A 20,999-nucleotide genomic window follows, 5' to 3' on the forward strand; every position below is an offset into this window, starting at 1 on the left:
GTCACCTCATAAGAGTATTCTGAGTATTGAATAAGTGAGTACCTGTTAAGTGCTGAAAACAATGCGTGGCGTGTGATAAGCACTTGATAAATGTTATATGGTTATAACTATAGTTATATGATTAACTATGACCTGCCTCTTGAGAAACCTGTATGCAGGTCAGGAAGCAACAGTTAGAACTGGACATGGAACAATAGACTGCTTCCAAACAGGAAAAGGAGTACGTCAAGGCTGTATGTTGTCACCCTGCTTATTTAACTTATATGCAGAGTACATCATGTGAAATGCTGGGCTGGAGGAAGCACAAGCTGGAATCAAGATTGCCGGGAGAAATATCAATAACCTCAGATATGCAGATGACACCACCCAAACTAAAAAGCCTCTTGATGAAAGTGAAGGAGGAGAGTAAAAAAGTTGGCTTAAAGCTCAACATTCAGAAAACTAAGATCATGACATCTGGTCCCATCACTTCATGGCAAATACATGGGGAGACAGTGGAAACAGTGTCAGACTTTATTTTTTGGGGCTCCAAAATCACTGCAGATGGTGACTGCAGCCATGAAATTAAAAGAGGCTTGCTCTTTGGAAGGAAAGCTTATGACCAACCCAGGTAGCATATTAAAAAGCAGAGACATTACTTTGTCAACAAAGGTCCGTCTGGTCAAGGCTATGGTTTTTCCAGTGGTCATGAATGGATGTGAGAGTTGGAATGTAAGGAAAGCTGTGTGCCGAATAATTGATGCTTTTGAACTGTGGTGTTGGAGGAGACTCTTGAGAGTCCCTTGGACTGCAAGGAGATCCAACCAGTCCATCCTAAAGGAGATCAGTCCTGGGTGTTCACTGGAAGGACTGATGCTGAAGCTGAAACTCCAGTTCTTTGGCCACCTGATGCAAAGAGCTGACTCATTGGAAAAGACCCTGATGCTGGGAGGGATTGCGGGCAGGAGGAGAAGGGGATGACAGAGGATGAGATGGATGGATGGCATCACCGACTCGATGGGCATGAGTTTGAGTAAACTCCGGGAGTTGGTGATGGACAGGGAGGCCTGGCACACTGCGATTCATGGGGTCGCAAAGAGTCAGACACAACTGAGTGACTGAACTGACTGACTGACGGTTATATTTAGTGTAAAAAGTAATAGTTTTGAACTAAAGTTGCAGATATTTTGTAGTTCATTTGAGATACCGATTGCGATTAAGTTACAGTTTTTGATGTCTTTGTGTTGATGTGATAGGTAACGTGGATGCTATTTGACTTTGTCATTGTTGGAATTGTATCAGTTAGGAATACGTGTTCAAATTTTAGTCAGAATTAGTTTCTGCCCTTTGTAACCAAAGAACTTCATACAGTTTGCTCCTTATCTGTCTCTGAATTATCCTTGGCTTTACTATCCATTCCTCAGCCAATTGTAAGTTTCTTGGGGGAAATATTTGACTTCCTGGAAAATATATCATATTTATGTGTTTGTGTAGGGGAAAAAGCTGTATTCTTTTGGGAAATTAACTTAGCATTGACTTCTTTTCTGAGTCACAATGTTCAATTTATTAAAATAAGTAGTGATAGTAGGGCAGTTGTGGTATGTTTTTTATATAAAATATGGTTTGAAAAGACTGAGACTACTAGAATTTTACTGTTTAAGTCTTTACAAATTTATTTTCCTATAAGCTAAAATGCAAAATCCTTGTGTGCTCAGTCCTGTCCAACTCTGTGATCCCATGGAAAGTAGCCCGCCAGGCCCCTCTTTCCTTGGTATTTTCCAGGCAAGATTACAGGAGTGAGTTGCCATTTCCTGGTCCAGGGATCTTCCCAACCCAGGGATGGAACTTACATCTCTTGTGCCACATGCAGTGTCAGGCAGATTCTTTACCACTGCGCCAACTGGAAAGCCCTTGTGAAATCCTTACCATAGCTTATAAAATCCTTAATTTAACCATTACCTAATTTCTTCACATTCTCTGTTGTCCCCTCCTTGGAAAGCTCAGTAAGAAGTTACATTCATTTACCATGTCATCTTGCCTTATGCCTTTGCTCAGTATATTTATTCTAGCTAAAAAGCCCACTCCTTTCTAAATTAAAGAAAAAAATGTGTATATGTGTTTATATATACTTCTGTGTATATTCATATATAGACAGTTTTAAAAAGCTGCATTTGAATGAATAAAGGTTAAAAACTGCCATATTCTCTAAGATGGCTTACTAGATCACCTGCTATCAGGAATCAGAAATAAATATATGGACTTTTGTAGTGGGAGAATATGGACCAATAATGAGATTAGTGCTCCCTTTACATATGTAAGACTGTGCTTCAAGTTTTTAAAGTGTCTCACTCCTTTTTGACTTTGAGTTCCCTTATAAATTATTTTTCTCAGCTTAACAGTTAAGAAATGCTGTTTTAAATCATTTTTTGCTTCCTCATGTGCAGGTTTCATGCCACATAAGATTTTGTTTCAGAAAGGGATAGTGACTTTTTTGTATTCTTCTTTAGTTATTATTTTTACTTGGAATTATTCATTTACTTTATTTTCTTCTTTCATTTTTCCTTTTTTTGTGCTTATTTTCCATTCAACTTAATTATAGTATGTATTAAAGTTCTGGATTTCATTTAAGTACGTTTGAGTTACTTGTTAAAAATATGTGTTCCATCTGCTCTATTGGCTTCCAAGCTTGTTTAGTATATTTTTAATGTTTCTATAATAGCTCTTCCTTTCTAACAGAAAAAAGGAAAAGAGCAGACCTTAATATCCTCCTATAACTTAAGAAGGCAAAACAGTCTGCCTTTTTGGTACTGGATGCCAGCCGTCTCTGTGGAGATTTGGAAGGGAGAAGTGCTCCCTTCCAACTCTCTCTGAACATGCATACATCCTTAGAGAATCACAAGCATGCTGCCACAGCCATTCTCCAGTCTGAATGGCAGTTGAGAAAGAATTTTCTATGACTCCAAGTTACAGCATTAAAAAAAAAACCAGTCCCAAGATTGAGTGGTATGAGGGCAGGTCAGGTGGAGCATCATACAACCAGCTCCATCTCTCTTCAGCTGCTCCAGGCTGAACAACATGGCCAGGATGCACGGCAGGCAGCATCCGCCTTGTGTTACAGGGAAGATATGTCCTCTGAGTCAGAAAATATGTCCAAGAGCTTTGGGTTTATCAGAATGAAAACTCACACTGTGCAACTGAGTTAGAAAATGATACCTACTTAATGCAAAAAAGAAAAAAAAAAAGGTATTTCTGTTTTCATAAAAATGAAAGGCAAACTCAGAAGAGGAGTCCATAATTGCAAATCTACTGTGTCAGTTAGAGCTGAAAACACTGGCTGACTCATGAAGTGATTATTTTATTCTGACAGTGGATCCACAGTCGTTGTATATATTTCAGACATTTGTCATGCTCTTCAGTTATTATCCTGTCAATGTACTCAGCACATTATAAACAAATGAGCATCAGGAAAGCAATTAGAAATTTAGTATGTGTTATTCTGTGCTGTCCTTTGTTTTCATTTCTTTTTTATTTGTTTATATGGTAAAATAAGTGCATAGCCTCTCAAATGCTGATCTACTCCACAAATGATGTTAGTAGTAGATTTCTCTTTGAGGTAGTACCACTGTTTTTGGTAGTTTTATTTTAGCATTTTTTTTTTTTTTTCTGATCGCTTTGACTTGTGCGGCAATAGATATGTGTCTGGGCAGGTGCTCACACTCCCTCATTCATTGGCAGGACAAATGGAGATGGAGATTTAACATCAGGGTTTTAAAGAAGGAAAAGAGTAGTCTTTAATGGGGAAAGGAGACAAAAACATGTTTTCTTTTAAAGTGACACAATTCTTTGTCCCCATTTCCTTATTTCTTATCCCTGGCGTTGAGACAGGATCATTTTGGAGTGTATATTTCTTTCAAAATGGAAATGCTTAAGGCCACTTAACCTGGTTACAGGCCCCGAGATTAAGTGTGGGTTTGGGGGCTCTGCACAGACTGGTCTCCAGGCAGCATTTAACCAAGTGAGCACTTAACCATCCCCTACACTAGCAGTTGACCCTCTCCTGGTGATCCCTGCCAACTCCCTGTTCCTGTCACCATCAATGATTCCCATTGTTCCAATTCCTCCAGGCTGATGAATCAAAATCCGAGGCTTATTTCTCATTGTAGGTTTTTCTTTAAGAAACTTTTAGAGATGTGAGCTGAGCTATAGTATCTTACATAGTTGTGTTTTAACACCAAAACCCCAAATAATCTGATAGCCAGGTCTTTAGGATCAGTTCAGTATGTTTATTCAACACTATATTCTAAATAAACCTGATATTAATCATTACTTTTGCTGCAGGTGAATTTTTTTTCTTTCAATTTGCTTTTAGCTGTATTGTGTATTGAGCACATAGAACAGAGTCATAATTGGAGACACTAAGTAGTTTGCTCCTTCCATCACCCCTATCAACCACCCATTCTTGCCCTATCATTAATTTTAGGGAGAACCTAACAGATCAGTGTTGGAAAAAACAGCACAAATTTTTTTTTTAACTTATTAAATGAAGAGCCTAGACTTTAGGCACAAGGCCCAAACCATTTCCTGGTAGCCAGAGAACCAGTTATTTTTGACAATAAAATTTCTCACCCCTCCACACCCCTCCACACCCCTAGAAACTGTGTGATGCTGTGTTACTGGGGAACTGGGATGGTAAACAAAGTTGGTGGGATACGGTGCCCTTGCTGCCCTACAGACCAAAGATCATCATGGCTGCTCGGAGTGGGTATCTCACCCTCAATTTGAGGTCTGAGGGAGGATACATCTCATTCTCTCATGAGGAAAATCTGGACCTCTGAGATAAGATCCCTGAAACACAAATGGCAGACCAGACTCTTTAAATGTGCAAAGGCCAGAGGCTGCCTGTGTAACTGCCATGTCTACTAAGTGAAATGGGAGGCCATTCAAAATCCTCTGTCGTTCCTGAGCAAGTTACATAGGTTAACTGAGAAAGTGAGTCATAGATGGGTTGGTGTAGGCAGAGACCGTCCCATAGGCTGCAACCCTGGAGCTGACAGGCTAGAGTTTTCCAGAATTATGCTTGCCAGCCCAGTGTCCTGCGGATAGAACAAGTTTCCCAAAGTAGCTACTACCAGTTCTATGTCCTCAGAGAGATCTCCCAGTTTCATCCTTTCCCTCCAGAAGGCGCTTCAGAATCAGCCAGCTGGTCTGACCTGTGCTTCTTTCAAATTACTGCCTCTGGGCTGGGACTAGAGCTTGTAAGATTTCGCCTGAGCCCTTTTAAGAGTGGAATCATTTTTCTACAGCCCTCTGGGTCTCCCAGAAACAAGCCCTGCTGGCCTTAAGGCCAGAGGTTCTCAGGAGCTCATCTTGATACGGAACCAACCCCTCCCCAAGCCAGGGAGCCTGATGTGGGGCTCAGAATTCTTACTCCTTTGAGAGAACCTCTGCGGTGGGAATTATACTCCTCCTGTTTGTGGGTCATCAGCCCAGAAATGTGGGTCTTGACTGTAATTATATCCCCACCTATCTTCTTGGGTTCCTTTTTTTGTTTTGTTTTGTTTGCTTGTTTGTTTTTTATTGTGGAAGACTTTTGCTGCTAGTCTTCAGGTCATTCTCACAGATAGTTCATGTGTAAGTTATTATAATTTTGGTGTGCCCATGGGAGGAGGCGGGCTCAGGGTCTTCCTGTGCTGACATCTGGCCACATGTCTTACCAGTTATGGTTTTTAATGTTGTACACTGTTATTTATTATTTAACTGAAAATTTTCAATGGAGGTTATGGGCTGTTAGCCAAAAATGGTTGAAATTCTATGCCCTGTCTTTATGTTTACTGAAAAAAAATCTATCATATGCTTTCTAAAGTATTTGTTTTCATTGCTAAATTTTTCAGCAAGATGCAGTCTTCTGTATTTTGAGCACATTACCTCCCTCTTTTGTTTTTGAGAAATTTTCCGTGGGCCCCATGCTATTCTGCTCTCTTCACTCATCTTTTAATGAGAGGAGGTCAGTCCAGGCCTGATGCTTTCCCAGTAGCAGCACTGCTGTGCTTTCCTCCTGCCCCTCTCTCCTGCTTCCTTCTGAGTCCTTTCCTCAGATCACATGCTGACGCCCACTGATGTGCGCAGAGTGAATCCACAAGGCTGAGGACAGTGTTTTTGTTCTTGCTGTTTGGCTCTCTGATTATTCTGAGGTGAATGGATCTCTGGAAAATTCAATTCAGGCTGTGCTGGCTCTGTGGACAGAAGGTGGGCAAAACCCCTGAAAGTTCACAGCCTCTTATGCCCTTGAATTCTCTAGCCCTTCCTAATTATTCAGCTCATCTTCTGGTGTGCAGAGTACATTTTTCTGTCTATTGCAGCTTCTTTATCTGTAGCGCTACTGAGAGAAAATCCGGAGTTGTCATAGATGAAAAGATAATTAATTAAAAAGAGGATATTGAAACAGCTCTGATCACCCCACAAAGGAGCTCCTCTGTGCAATCAGCCTAACATCACCCTGAGTGAAGGTGTCTAGTCAGGAAGGGGATAAATCACTGACAGTTTTCATCATGTCTGAATTCATGGTTCTGCCTCATAACCCATTCATACACACAGGTATCTGCAGATGAACACTGCTAGTTCAAGGCATTTTGAACTCGTTCATTTGTTTCTATATTCCTATTAGATTGTCAATCAGAAAATAGGGGTGTGATGTGGGGCAGTTTAGCTATCACCATCTTTACCTGAAAATAGTCTGAAACAACTTTCATTGTATTTTCATGTTGAAAGTGAAAGTATTAGTTGCTCAATTGTGTCTGACCCTGTGACCCCACAGACTGTAACCTGCCAGACTCCTCCATCCATGGTATTTTCCAGGCAAGGATACTGCAGTGGGTAGCCATTCCCTCCTCCAGAGGATCTTCTTGACCCAGGGATCTAACCCAGATCTTCTGCATTGCAGATGGATCTTTTACTCTTTGAGCCACCAGAGAAGCCCAGTCACCATAAAAAAAAAATAAAATAGCAAGTTTGGCTCAGGTTTAATAACTGGTCATTTCAGCCACCCTTATAATGATGACATTTACTAGGAAGTAACTCCTAAAATATATGGATCCAAGACTATTTATCTGAGGTTGTGGAATTGGGGATTGTCTCTGGTTGGCCATGCAGTGGTTAAGAGTGACCCTACCTCTGTCTGGCCTTTGTGCAGACTCTCCCACTGCTTTAGCGTGACTGTATGATTCTGTCTCCCTGTGTTAGCCTAGTCCCCTTAAGCAACTTAAACTTGATGTGCTTTCAGGTTTGTCTGTTAATTTGATGGTTTACTAGTCTTTTTCCCATCTGCACAGTGAGAATGATGATTATATCTTCTGATAAGCTTGCTTAAGCATTCATTGCATTAATTTTTAGGACATGTGTCACAGAGTAAACTTTCAATAAATATTTGTTTGAATTAGTTATTATGCTGCCTAAACATCTCTCTGTTTAGTTATATGTTAGATTTTTTTTCCCTAAAACTGTACTAAGCATATATTTGATTAGTCTTTTTTCAAGGTAAAATGTTTTCTCTAGGTAAACCTTTTTTGCTAGATCATTTGATCATGTATACACTGCTATAAGTGTTTATGACACTAGATTAAAATTGTATGGATCTAGTAGAAAAATTATCAGTGTGGTTGGATTAATTAATTTCCTTGTGGATACTTTCTCATAGTCATTGTGCATTTTACATACATCTTAATATTGAAACGGAGAAGGCAATGGCACCCAACTCCAGTACTCTTGCCTGGAAAATCCCATGGACAGAGGAGCCTGGTGGGCTGCAGTCCATGGGGTCGCGAAGAGTTGGACATGACTGAGCGACTTCACTTTCACTTTTCACTTTCATGCATTGGAGAAGGAAATGGCAACCCACTCCAGTGTTCCTGCCTGGAGAATCCCAGGGATGGGGGAGCCTGGTGGGTTACTGTCTATGGGGTTGCACAGAGTCGGACACGACTAAAGAGATTTAGCAGCAGCAGCAGTAATATTGAAATACTTTATTTGTAAGCCCTTTAAAATTTAGTACCCTTGCATTATGAAAACTATATTAGATGCATATAAATTAGTATTAAACCTTTTTACCTATAACCCTACCCATTCAAGCCAAGAAACCTTTCATGCTATTGTTCTTGAGTGTCACAGAAACTCAGGAACTAAAGAAACTTACTTTTGTTGGATTCAAAAAAAATAATAGGTTGCAAATCCAGGATTTTGAGGCACATATGTTTCTGTTTAAAGCTGATAGTATTTTATGATGCTATGATGTCTTCCCTGTGGTTAAAAAAAAAAAAAATACAGGTTGACCTGCAGTCATAGTTCTTCCCTTGTTGGCACCTAATTGAAAATGATGTAGAATGGCTAATATACTTCTAGATTGTTAATTATGAGGTAAGTTATGAAGTATAAATATACAGTCTACCCAGGCTACTTTAAAAGTGTGTCACATTTCCTATTTATTTCATGATGGTTAGTGTGTGTGGGGGGGGGGGGGGGGGCGGGTTGAGAGAGACACACACATGCAGAAGTGAATGATCAATTTACACAGTGCAACTCATGAAAATTGACTGAGGATTCCGTTCACTGATCTGGACACCCAAGGAAAGACATGTAGTTGTTTTCTTGCATTTCACCATCCTGTAGCGGTGCTGGAAGGATCAGGAAGCATAGGAAAGATGCAGGGTGCTCTAACAGTAATGGATCAAGGACTATTATTCCTTGTTCAGTATCTCAACAGAATAAAATACAGAGGTAAAAATCCTATCACATATCTGTGTCACATAAGATCTTTCATTTTTACATGAATAATACTACATTTTATGTTACAAACTTGCTTGTATCTTATCTTTTAGCGGCATTTAAGTAGTCACCCATGGGTCAGTCTTTTTAAAAGAAGTAATCTAATTTAGCACTTTGGTAACATCAATGGTACAAGCTTCTAAGAGAGCATTTGAAATGTAAGCAGGAAACATTAAGATTCCTTTTTTTAAAAATATAATACTAGTGTGTTAGAAAGTAAATATTCAAGGGCTTGAACATATGGAGATGGCCAGCACTTGAAAGAAGGAAGACTTGAAAGTCAACAAGTGGATATATCTAGTGACAGCATTTACTCCAGAACTATAATGAGAGCAACTACTGTTTGAGCTTTGTTCGAGGCTGCTTCCACTGTTTTAGGTGCTCTGTATGCATTATGTCTAAATTTTCATCTTCAAAGAGAATCTCATAATCTCATAACCTCTCTATTGTTTTCTTCCATTAGGTTAACCAGGCAAGTGAAGTTTGATTTAATTAAAATAAATACCAGGCTCACCATGATACAGCATCCATAAAAGAGTAGCTTTGTGAAGCTTTTAGAGACTGGGTGTAAATTTTTTATTCAAACCTCAAAAAATGCCTCTTGCCCACTCTGTGATTTTGGTTCCTTTTAAAATCAGGTTTAGATTTTAAAATATTGGTGCAAATGCTTACATATAATTTTCAATTGCATGTGAATCAGAGTTATTTGCCTCTAGACCCGAAATAATTGAATAATACCAAAACTAACTATCACCAAATAGCCAAGTTTTATGGAGGGTATATTATATGCCAGATATAGTAGTAAAAGCTTCACATTTTTATTTCACTTAATGCTTATAATGACACTATGGAATTTCATTTATAGTAATTAAGACACTTGCCTAAAGTCAGACCTCAGAAGTATTTTTATTTGTGCTTAACTTCTTACATGATTATTTAGCACTACTAAAATTATATATGCCAAAATAATTATGGTGTTTTCAATAAACCAAAAATACAATTCTGAAACCCTATGATAAATTAAGATACCCTGTGCTCTGAACATAGATAATATTCAGTTTCATTTAGTATTCTTGCCTGGAGAATCCCACAGACAGAGGAGCCTGGCAGGCTACAGTCCATAGGGTCACAAAGAGTCAGACACAACTAAAGCAACTTAGCACACATGAGCATACATCCATGTTTATGCTTTTCATTGTTCAAGTACCAATTTTTTATTTTATTCTTTGATTTCTCTTCTTATGACCACTTCTTTGTGGATATATTTATCTGGATTCAATCATTGTCTTCTGTTTTTCTCAGGATCACAGACTTGGAACACTCATCTGTAACTGTATTTTAAACTCTTACACACAGAAAACTCCCACTTCTGTTCCTGTTTTTAATCTTATTTTGGAGCATCTTTGACTCTTCCTTATATTGACAGTTAACCTGATGTCCCCTGAAATAATAACTCAGCCCAAGGAGCTTTTCTGTTCAACTCTTTGTTCCTACTGTTTATACCACCCTCTCCTCTTTCCATGACCCTCTGTCTAGAGTGCTTATCTTGGCTCTCTTTCTATCAAGAATGTTTTTTTTCTTTCCCCCAATCAGTTTATGTATCCATGGGTTCATATATCCAGGCAATGGGTTTTAGCATCTTTCTTATATCTATTTCATATATCAATAGTTTAAGGATACAATAACTTAAATGTTAAAATATCAGGAAATTATTTCAACTCCTTTTGAGTTACATCACTCAAATTACATAATTGTATGGAAATCTTGTGATGTTTTAGCATCTGGTAATTTGAACAGTTTTCTGTTCATTTTGCTAAACACAGATTTAGAAACAAATAATAAAAGTTTTATTAAAAATGCATTAGGATCTATTATTTTCCCCATTGCTAAAAAGTAGATCCAAGAACTTCTGACCAAGGCTTAACAAAATATTATTAACTTTATCAATTACTTTTTTCATTTAGAGGCACTTTATGTTACAGAAAAAGGGTTGGAAAACATTTGTATCTTACATTTACATTGTATGTTTTCATCAAAATTTTATCAGAACAGCAGATTTGTCTATCCAATTTGTGAAATCCAACTTCTGCATAATCTAATTTGAAATACTGGTCTCTATTGTTGAATCAGTTCATCAAATCAGACTTATTTACTGTTAGGACAAACATCTCTGCATATATTTTTATTCAAAAATCTTTAAATGTGTCCCCAGGATACTTATCTCACATCTGAATTCAAAAGCTTAGTTAGATACATGAATAGAAAGATAAAAGCTTAATATTTTTAATAAGTTTATTGAGGTATGTTTTACATGTATGAGATTAATCTATTTTAAGTGTACAATTCAGTGACTTTTAATAACTTTACCAAATAGCACAATCATTACCATCAATCAGTTTTAGAACATTTTAACACCTGTCCCAATAATATGCCTCATACCAATTTATACTTCATATAAATTCATGGGAAATTCATGGGCATTAAGTTGGTTCCAGTTTTTGGCTATTATGGAAAAATTAATTTCTCTGGACCTAGTATAACCTGATTTGTGTGCAAATCTGTGTGTGAGCATATGTTTTCATTTATCTTGGACTCTTGGTAAAATTTCTAAAACTGTCTAGCTATTTTATGCTGAATTTTTGAGAGCTGCTAAACTGTTTGCCTTTTCATACTGTTCATGGGGTTCTCAAGGCAAGAATACTGAAGAGGTTTGCCATCCCCTACTCCAGGGGACCACATTCTGTCAGACCTCTCCACCATGGCCTGTCCGTCTTGGGTGGCCCCACACGGCATGCCTTAGTTTCATTGAGTTAGACACGACTGTGGTCCTGTGATCAGATTGGCTAGTTGTCTGTGATTGTGATTTCAGCGTGTCTGCCCTCTGATGCCCTCTTGCAACACCCACCGTCTTACTTGGGTTTCTCTTACCTTTGACGTGGGGTTATCTCTTCATTGCTGCTCCAGCAAAGCGCAGTGGCTGCTCCTTACCTTGGACGAGGGGTATCTCCTCACGGCCACCTCTACTGACCTTTAACATGGAGTAGCTCCTCTCGGCCCTCCTGCGCCCACACAGCCGCCGCTCCTTGGATGTGGGAAACCTATATGCAGGTCAGGAAGCAACAGTTAGAACTGGACATGGTACAACAGACTGGTTCTAAATAGGAAAAGGAGTATGTCAAGGCTGCATATTGTCACCCTGCTTATTCAACTTATATGCAGAGTACATTATGAGGAACGCTGGGCTGGAAGAAGCACAAGCTGGAATCAAGATTGCCGGGAGAAATATCAATGAACTCAGATATGCAGATGACACTACCCTTATGGCAGAAAGCGAAGAGGAACTAAAAAGCCTCTCAATGAAAGTGAAAGAGGAGAGTGAAAAAGTTGGCTTAAAGCTCAACATTCAGAAAACTTAGATCATGCCATCTGTCCCATCACTTCATGGCAAATAGATGGGGAAACAGTGTCAGACTTTATTTTTTTGGGCTCCAAAATCACTGCAGATGGTGACTGCAGCCATGAAATTAAAAGACGCTTGCTCCTTGGAAGGAAAGCTATCACCAACCTAGATAGCATATTAAAAAGCAGAGACATTACTTAGCCAACAAAGGTCCATCTAGTCAAGGCTATGGTTTTTCCAGTGGTCATGTATGGATGTGAGAGTTGGACTGTGAAGAAAGCTGAGTGCCGAAAAATTGATGCTTTTGAACTATGGTGCTGGAGAAGATTCTTGACAGTCCCTTGGACTACAAGGAGATCCAACCAGTCCATCCTAAAGGAGATCAGTCCTGGGTGTTCATTGGAAGGACTGATGCTGAAGCTGAAACTCCAATACTTTGGCCACTTCAAGAGAAGAGTTGACTCATTGGAAAAGACCCTGATGCTGGGAGGGATTGGGGGCAGGAGGAGAAGGAGACAACAGAGGATGAGATGGCTGGATGGCATCACCAACTCGATGGACATGTTTGAGTAAACTCCGGGAGTTGGTGATGGACAGGGAGGCCTGGCGTGCTGCAATTCATGGGGTCGCAAAGAGTGGGACACAACTGAGCGACTGAACCGAAACTGTTTTCCAGCGCCACTGCACCAGTTTATGTTCCTCACAACAACTTATGAGTAGTTCCGTTATTCCACATGCTAGCCAATATTTGGTATTATAGCCCTTCTAGGAAGCATAAAATGTTAACCCATTTTGGTTTTAATTTGCATTTCCTTGATGACTAATGATGTTGAGTATCTTTTCATGTACTCGTCAGCCATTGGTATATTTGCTTTTGTAACTGTTTGTTGCCTATTTTTATTGGGCTACTTTATTGTTGATGTTATTGAATTGTAACTGTTCTTTGTAAAGTTTGGATGTGTCCTTTATAAGATATGTACTTTTCAGATATTTTTTCCTTGCATCATATTGCATCCCCTATTCATTTTCTTTCTTTGTAAGTTGTGTGGCCTTCCATAGGATAAATTGTATAATTGAAGACCATTTTAAAAGAAAACAAACCTTCTATCTATATATCTTGACCAATTATCATAGCTGTGGAAGATCTCACAATGCAAATATAAACATTTGTGCATTGGTCTCCTGTCATGCTTACCTATTTTATGTTACCTAAACATATGTGAGTTGACATGTGCAGTTGTAGACTAAGGAATATTTCATAAGGAAGTGCTTGACATTTAGAGCCTCGACACTTATTATTTGAATGTGAATAGACTTGTTTGCTTCTTAGTTTGTCAGCATGAGGTGTGCAATTATGGCTTAGAAAACAAAATTTGAAAAGTTGCTTTCTGGCTTCATGTTGTTTAACAGGAATATAGTTTAATGTTCCACCAGCTGTTAGCTGCATTGTTCTCTTTTTAAGGGTACCCCTAAACAAGCAGTATGGAGGAGTTAGAAAATGGTTCAAACTTCCATTAAGCATTTACTGTGACTGCAAATGCATACCCATTTTTTTCTAAAAGTTTATATGCTTATAATATGGTAATCCTCCTCCTTATACAAAATGCATTAGCTTTTTTTTTCTTTTTGTGCACTAGGAATTTTTATAGTGTTCAATATGCATGCATTTTAATTTTTATTTTTGTTAAGGTAATATAAAAATAAAACTACAAATGTGATTTATTTTAAAATTAGCTTTAATGTGTTAAATATAACCTAATTAAAATTATCCTTAGCATTGAATCTCAGATACAGATAGTCTGCTATTGAATAAGATGTCAAATATAAACTTAGGCTGATATAATGTCACCTTTAACATTTTTTCTTTCTATTTGGAAAAGTGTATGCATAATATTAAAGTGAACGATAGTAATATCATAACCTTTTCAGAACAGCAGGAAAAAAAATTTTCTATCCAAGTAGAAGCTAGCTATTCTATAAACAATGTGTTACAACTACAGTTCCCCGAACAAGAGTGTTTATCAAAATGGAGAATTCGTTCTCACCTTTTGACATGGTGACAAAAACTCTGTCCTTGACCAAGATCTGGTCAGGCTCCTTCTCTCTAGCAAGCCCCCTCTCAGCTAGACCTTCACCTTGGCCTATAAAAACTGCAAACTCAGAGCAAGCAGTTTCGTTCCCACCTTCCCTGCTCCAGACACTGATCCTGTCAGCTTTATTGCTTTTGATTACCCTGCACTGTGTCCAGCCAAGTCCCCACTGACTACTCCCTGGATCACTGCAATAGCCTCTGAATGGGCCTCCTTACGCAATGGCCTCTTAGCAGTCACTAAGTCACATCCTGTCTTCTTTTGGCTTGAAACCTACAAGTAACTGTCTCCTAAGTAAAATCCAAAGTCCTTATAATGAAATAGAAGACACTACAAGATCTGCCCCCTCCAGCGTGCAGTAAAAACGATTGCTCTGACTTGATCTCCTTACCTGATTCATTCCACACTGACTTGTTTCCCTGACTTATTCCACACTGACCACTTCGGTTGTTTTGTTTCCTCCCTTCTTCACTCCCTCCCTCTCTCTCTCTCTTTTTCTGTCTCTCCAAACTGCCTGCCTTCCTTCTTCCCTTCCTCTCTCTTTCTTCCTTTTTCTTTCCTCCCTCCATCCCTCCTCCACCCTTCCCTCCTTTCTTCTTTTCCTTCTTTCTTTTTCTTTCGTATCTTTTCTTAGGCCAGTTTTTGGTTCACAACAAAACTATGGCGGAGGCACAGAGAATTCAGTATACTCCCTGCCCTAACACTTGCATAGCCATTATCAACATCTACCAGCATAGTGGTATCTTTGTTATAGTTGATGAACTTACATTGACACAGTATTATTAATCAAGGTCCACAGTTTATCTTAGGGTTCAGTCTTATTTTAACATATTAAGGGTTTGAATAAAGTATAATGATATGTATCCATCATGAGAGTATTGTCTGCCTAAAAATCCTCTGTGCTTTGTTCTGTTCGTCCTACTCTTCACCCCTGGCCCCCCACCTGCCCCCAACACACATACGCACAACCCCTGCAACCACTGAATTTTCTACAATCTCCATAAGTTTGCCTTTTCCAAAATATGATATAGTTGAATCATATAGTAGGTAACATTTCAGATTGGCTTCTTTCACTTATTAGTAAGCATTTAACATTCCTCCATTTTTTTTTTTCAGTACAAAATAATTTATTAAAACACAGCTTCAGCCTCCTATATACAAGCACACATACTCCTGACTACCCTAACTAGGGGACCCTTTTCCTCTCCCTTGCCTTGCAAACCTCTTCTATCAGATCTTTAAGATACTGGATCTCCTTGGCCAAGGAATCTGCCTTCTCTTTCAGAGCCTCGTTCTTCTTTCTAGCTCTTTACATTCACCAGTGAGAGCCTCCTGTTCTGCCCTCTTCTTCTGGCGGTACGTAGTGGCTGCTGTCTTGTTCTGCTCCATTTTCTACAGCTTCTTGTCTAGCTTCTCACCCTTTACTTTTGCTGCTACCATCTTCTCTCCAGGAGGGTCGTAGGGTTTGGGGCGGGAAGAGCCACCCAGGGCACCTGGAGATAGCAGGCTCTTATTTGGAGAGCCCCTGGAGGTGGGGGGGGCTATGCTGGGGAGAGCCCAGAGAGGAGTCGGGGCTCATACAGATGCCACTATCATCTGAGGGGGCATCCTCCTCCTTTATGCACTGAGGGATCACAGCACTGCAAGTGGTGGAGTCTGGCTTGCTATCTCCTTCAGAGATAACCACTTCACTGCATAGCTCTAAACTAAAGCAATGATCTGGAGTGGAAGACAGGGCCCTGGGGAAGGGGGAAGAGGTTGCAAGAAAGCGAAGGGGGCACCCTGGTCAATTGTTGGTAAACTTTCTGGAAGATGGCCATTTGGGTTCACTATCTCGGGGAGCTCCTTGTTAGTCTCCAGGAGTAGGGGATCAAAGAGATCACACGTGTTATCCAACGTGGCCAAGAGCTCATCTGGCATGGTTTCCAAGTCATACTCAACAGGGTATCATTAAAATCAAACTCCTTCAAATCCATTTTCTCCACCATCCAATCTGTCCCGGAGAAAGCATCCTCCTTGCTGTTGTCTGAGAAACTGACCAGCCCATCCACAGCCAGCCATTCGGAGGAGCCTGCCTCAGCCTTGTCGAAGGAGAACCCATGAGGTATGAAGTGCTTGGCCACCTCCAGGCAGTCGTCTAGGAGACCTAAGCTCTCTTCAGCCCCCAAACCCGACGGGTCGAAGCGGGACACGAAGTCCCTCACGGACACCTCGCTGCTCGGGAAGCTCATCTCGGCCATGTTGCGAGCTTTTGGTGCTTAATTCGAGGAATGTGCTTAATTCGAAGGTGTCTTTGTCCTTTACAGCAAGGCTGCTGCTGAATGCCGTGAAAAGCGCCGTGGCTTAAGCCGCTGGGGGGTTGCCGCTGCAAAGGCCAGTGCTGCCGCAGGCACTGCTGCCTCTAAAGCGCCAAGGTGGCCGCGGACCCTGGGGGGAGCGGGAGGAGAGACGGTGCGCACTTGTCCGGAGGAACTACATCTACAGGCGGGAGGAAGAAAAAATGCTCCTCCATGTGTTTTTATAGTTTGTAGCTCATTTACTCTTAGCCCTGAGTAATAAATATCCAGCTGTCTAGATATACCCTCATTTTATTTTTCTACTCACCTATTGAAGGATATCTTCATTGTTTCCAAATTTTGGCAATTATTTAAAAGCTGCTATAAACCTCCACATGCAACTTTTGTGTGAACATAAGTTTTTAACTACCTTTCCACTTTTATATACCTTTATTATTGTTCTTGATAGCTGGATATGATGTACTGGGCAAAAGGAACTGCTGTAAACAGACCTATAATAATGTGGCATTAAGATGTGGGGAGAGGGTGAATAGTATAGTCCTATGAGTGGGTCTCAGACTTTATATGACTATATGTCTCTGGACTGTGAACCTCACAAGTGCTTCTCAGGTTGATTTTTCTCCTCTCTTCTTTGGGAGAGGATGACTCGAATGGGTTGGAGTTGGACATTGGAGTTGGGCATTCCCCTTCTCCCAGTTCAGTTAAACTCTGACCTCACAGCATTTTAGACTCTGGTTAACCATTTTCTCTGATTGGAAGCCTTTTTAAGAATAGAATGACCTGATATGTTACAAAATGATTTCCTTTCTCTTTTTCCTGCAGAAGCGTAAGATTTTTCTCCAGTATTTACTGTGGGAACTTGGTCTTGTTCCTAGAAAATCTCATAATATTGTTGGGGTCCCCCTATGACTGGGTACTTGGGAATTTTTAGCTCTCAGACTCGTCCACACTGAGCCTCCAGTAGTTGCTCAATTGCATGTTAGGCTTCCCTACCCCGCCACTGACCCCAAGATGGTTTCTGCTCTCCAATTAGTCTCTGCTTCAGTAAATCAAGACTGCGTGTATTCTGCCTGTCCTTCTTTCCCATCTTCGGGGCATTGGCTTTCTCTGTGTCCTCCCTTTTCTTTTTGGATCCCAAAAAAGTTTTACTGATTTTTCAGCTTTTTCAGCTTTCTACTGGTTGTTAGGAGGGAATGGCTACTTCACATCTCCTCATGGGCAGAACTAGAAGTTGTTTTGCTGTGTAAACATGAGGCACACAGCATATTCCTTCCTCAAAGATTTATGCTTCCTCCTCCTCTTTCTGGAATATGCTTCCTCCAAAAATCTAAACGGCTTGCTACACCTTGTGCTTCAGATCTTTGTGGCAATACCTCCTTAGGTGAGGTCTTCTGTGATCATCCATACTTAAAATCAATTCCCACTCACTACTCTGCCAGTTTAAAGCAAGAATTCTTTCTTTATTTTTCTCTGGATCACATGTGCCATCTAAACTGCTGTTTAGCTTTTGTTACACTCTGTAGGCGCTACTAGGGTCAGTGGTCTTTGGCTTTGGATGGATAATCAAACTCATAACACTGTAGACTTTTCCAGCACCAAGATTTAAGAACGGATCAAGGACAGAAAAATATATCATGTACAATGACAGTCTGGCAGATTTCTCACGATTCTCAGGTGCAGCTGTCTATATCCACTTTCAGAGCACATATAGTCACAGGAAAAGGGCCTGAGGGGGAATGGGTCAGGGAAGGCATCGGCTTGTGAAGCCTTTTGTATTTGGCTAGTGGTATACACCCTCAGGGATAGATGACTAGTTTCCTTTCTCTACTAATGCAGTACCTCAATAGTCCTGGCAACATTTCTCAAAAGACATTTTCAACAAAAAATCACAAGTGGTTGTTTTAATATACAGTCTTTGGTCGAGTTCTCAGTTACCTTGGATTTGATATTGTATCCATTACATAATGCATTATCTGAGTTAATATTGCAAAGAAAATTAAATATCAAATATTCAAGCATCCCTGAAACCATAACAACATAGAAAGGCCATAGAAACTGTTGTTCAATTTTTCCTTCTACTGTATTTAAGTTTATTGCATTTGGTTTATATTCAGTTTCCCCTGACATTTCCAAAGTAGCAGTATATGATACTATATGACATTAGCAGTGTATGACATTCATATGAGCTTTACTGACAGAGAACTTGAACTTAAGACATGCATTGACACCTTAAGCTGAATCATGAGTTTAATGTTTTGGTGGATAGATGTTGATTATCCTAAAACAGATTTTAATTTTTGTTTTCTCATTCATTTAGTTTTTTCAATAGGACATTTATGCCATTTATTTTACTCTTTTCACTCTTCCTTTGGATATCATAAGGCTCAAAGTTCTTTTTGGAACTCTGTGAAAAACAGGCTAGCCCTTTTGGTAGCCAGATTTTCTTAACATTTTCCTATAATCTTGGTTTCCTATTGTAATTAAAAACTGTTTTTCAGTATCTTTCATTTTAAGCTCCTCACATTATTTGGTAATTATCTAACATAAAAATAAAAATAAATAAGACAGAGATTTTATTTTTATTTTTATTTTTTTCCATTTATTTTTATTAGTTGGAGGCTAATTACTTTACAATATTGTAGTGGTTTTTGTCATACATTGACATGAATTAGCCATGGATTTACATGTGTTCCCCATCCCGGTCCCCCCTCCCACCTCCCTCTCCACCCGATCCCTCTGGGTCTTCCCAGTGCACCAGCCCTGAGCACTTGTCTCATGCATCCAACCTGGGCTGGTGATCTGTTTCACCCTAGATAATATACATGTTTCGATGCTGTTCTCTTGAAACATCCCACCCTCGCCTTCTCCCACAGAGTCCAAAAGTCTTTTCTATACATCTATGTCTCTTTTTCTGTTTTGCATATAGGGTTATCGTTACCATCTTTCTAAATTCCATATATATGTGTTAGTATACTGTAATGGTCTTTATCTTTCTGGCTTACTTCGCTCTGTATAATGGGCTCCAGTTTCATCCATCTCATTAGAACTGATTCAAATGAATTCTTTTTAATGGCTGAGTAATATTCATGGTGTATATGTACCACAGCTTCCTCATCCATTCGTCTGCTGATGGGCATCTAGGTTGCTTCCATGTCCTGGCTATTATAAACAGTGCTGCGATGAACAGAACATTGGGGTGCACGTGTCTCTCTCAGATCTGGTTTCCTCAGTGTGTATGCCCAGAAGTGGGATTGCTGGGTCATATGGCAGTTCTATTTCCAGTTTTTTAAGAAATCTCCACACTTTTTTCCACAGTGGCTGTACTAGTTTGCATTCCCACCAACAGTGTAAGAGGGTTCCCTTTTCTCCACACCCTCTCCAGCATTTATTGCTTGTAGACTTTTGGATAGCAGCCATCCTGACTGGCATATAATGGTATCTCATTGTGGTTTTGACAAGTGGTGCTGGGAAAACTGGTCAACCAACTGTAAAAGAATGAAACTAGAACACTTTCTAACACCATACACAAAAATAAACTCAAAATGGATTGAAGATCTAAACGTAAGACCAGAAACTATAAAACTCCTAGAGGAGAACATAGGCAAAACACTCTCCGACATAAATCACAGCAGGATCCTCTATGACCCACATCCCAGAATTTTAGAAACAAAAGCAAAAATAAACAAATGGGACCTAATGAAACTTAAAAGCTTTTGCACAACAAAGGAAACTATAAGCAAGGTGAAAAGATTGGGAGAAAATAATAGCAAACGAAGCAACAGACAAAGGATTAATTTCAAAAATATACAAGCAACTCTTCCAGCTCAACTCCAGAAAAGTAAATGACCCAATCAAAAAATGGGCCAAAGAACTAAACAGACATTTCTCCAAGGAAGACATACAGATGGCAAAAAAATACATGAAAAGATGCTAACCATCACTCATTATCTGATTTTTATTTTTAAAAGTACATTATTATTAAACATGCTTCTACTTGACAAGAAGTTTTTAAGACAGCCCTCAATAAAAGCTACATATATGTGGATATAAATAATCAAAATAATACTGAATAGTGTGTGAATAGCTGAAATGAATTAATCCTTTTGACAAAATATTAATAGTTAAGGTAGTCATAGAAAATAGATGTCTTTGTAGACTGTTTAAAATCAAGGGTGAAATATTTTATAGGGATTTTTTTTCAAAGGTATATTCTGTTTCACAGTTTAGGTTAAATAAATATTTCATTTGCTATGGGGTAATGTGTGTAAGTGTGTGCTTAGTCACTAAGTCATGTCTGACTCTTTGTGAACCCATGGACTGTAGCCCACCAGGTTCCCCTGTCCATGGGATTTTCCAAGCAAGATTACTGGAGTGGATTGCCATTTCCTCCTCCAGGTGATTTTCTGACCAGGAATT

General features: G+C 39.5%; 1 pseudogene; it reads right to left on the reverse strand.

Annotated features, from left to right (window-relative positions):
• Positions 1 to 15,388: 15,388 nt before the first annotated feature.
• Positions 15,389 to 16,758, reverse strand: LOC110145752 (cyclic AMP-dependent transcription factor ATF-4 pseudogene; annotated as a pseudogene).
• Positions 16,759 to 20,999: the final 4,241 nt, after the last annotated feature.

This window comes from Odocoileus virginianus, chromosome 19 (assembly GCF_023699985.2).
Source record: "Odocoileus virginianus isolate 20LAN1187 ecotype Illinois chromosome 19, Ovbor_1.2, whole genome shotgun sequence".
NCBI lineage: Eukaryota > Metazoa > Chordata > Mammalia > Artiodactyla > Cervidae > Odocoileus > Odocoileus virginianus.